We start from the raw sequence: 1,717 nt of genomic DNA on the forward strand, positions 1-1,717 counted from the left end.
AGAGAGAGAGAGAGAGAGAGAGAGAGAGAGAGAGAGAGATAGATAGAGAGAGAGAGAGAGAGAGAGAGAGAGAGAGAGAGAGAGCTAGCTATTGGATATTTGTTTACAATGATATATGGAACTGCCTCTAGCAGAACAGATTAGAACCTTCTTTGCAATTTTAAAGAGCTGCCTAGATCACTAAGAAATTAAGTGATTTGCCAAGAAACATAGAACCAGTATGTGGTGGAGGTGGAAGGTAAATCTATCTAGTTCTGTGGCTAATTCTTGATTTTTGGCTTGACCATACTTTCTATCAAAGATAAAATATTTTGCAGAAAAATAATTTTTAAATCATAGGTCTGTGCCTGTTCTATATCAAGAAATGGAATTTTCTGTGTATTAAAATTTTCCCTTTTAAACAAATCTATATTGATTTAGTAGATCAATGCCCTGTCCCCAAAGATTTTTCAGCATAGGTATTCCAATTTCTAAATATTCTTATTATTAATTTCTAAATATTTCAAATATATAGAAATAAATATTTTTCTAAATGTCCATATCCATAATTAGTAAATATTTTATCACTAACTTCCTTCTAAAATTATCACATATTATATAAAACATCTTTTATAACAAATTTTTATCAATAAAAATCTCTGCAAAACCAGTCATGAAAATATATATTGTTATCTTAATTCATAATACCATCACCTATAACCAATGTATAATGAGATATGAAGAAGTTGCATTTTTTCACCTCTTTTCTATGACCAAGTTTTGTCATTATAATTACACAATCAGTTGAATTTTTCTGTTTTTTTTTTCTATACTGTAATCATTGTATATGGTCTTTATGAGTCTACTTGCTTCATTTCTTATCATATTAGTCTTCCCAACTTCTTTGAATTCTGCATATTCATCCTTTCTTATAAATCTGTACTATTGGATTTATTCACTTGCCACAATTTGTTATAGCCAATCCCCAATCAATGGGCAGCTATTTGGATGCCAAATTTTTACTGCCAGAAAAAGTACTATTTTACAGATTTTGGTACACAAGGAAGCTTCTTTTTTTCCTTGACTTCCTTGGGGGTACATAGTAAACAATGAATATCTGGGTCCAAGAAAGTCATGTGCTATATTAAAGAGATTAAAATGAACTGATTATAGAGTTGGGATTACACTGTAGATTTAGACATTCATGATCCTGTCAACAACTAGCTAATAGCCTAAATGTGTATCATTGAGGAGATTTAATTTTTCAAGGTTGTCTTAGAAAATTAGTCATCCTCTTGTTTCCAGCTAAGTTTGAACAAATATAAAATGCTTGTTTTGATGATGAATATTCATTTGAAATGATGAGGCTAGAAGCTCAATGAAGACATGCCTCATTAGTCATGGGTATCCAGGACTCCTCTATAACACAGCTTTGTAGGAAGCTACTCACCAAGACCTATAATCATTTATTCTCAATATAAAAGGTAGTAAATAATATTTACTTCATTTTTTACTATATGTTTTATGAAAAGATGGGATTGCTACACTTCTTTAGATGGTTTATGGTAAATATGATTTCCTCTAACCATCTAAATTTTAGGAATTTCATAAGCAACATAATAACAGCTGACATTTATGTGGCACTTGTAATTATAGATCATTCAATATATACTGTCTTATTTAGTTCTCAAACTAGGCCTATGATAAGTAAGGTATTATTATACAAGTTAGAAAACTG

This window comes from Gracilinanus agilis, chromosome 4, assembly GCF_016433145.1.
Source record: "Gracilinanus agilis isolate LMUSP501 chromosome 4, AgileGrace, whole genome shotgun sequence".
Classification (NCBI taxonomy): domain Eukaryota; kingdom Metazoa; phylum Chordata; class Mammalia; order Didelphimorphia; family Didelphidae; genus Gracilinanus; species Gracilinanus agilis.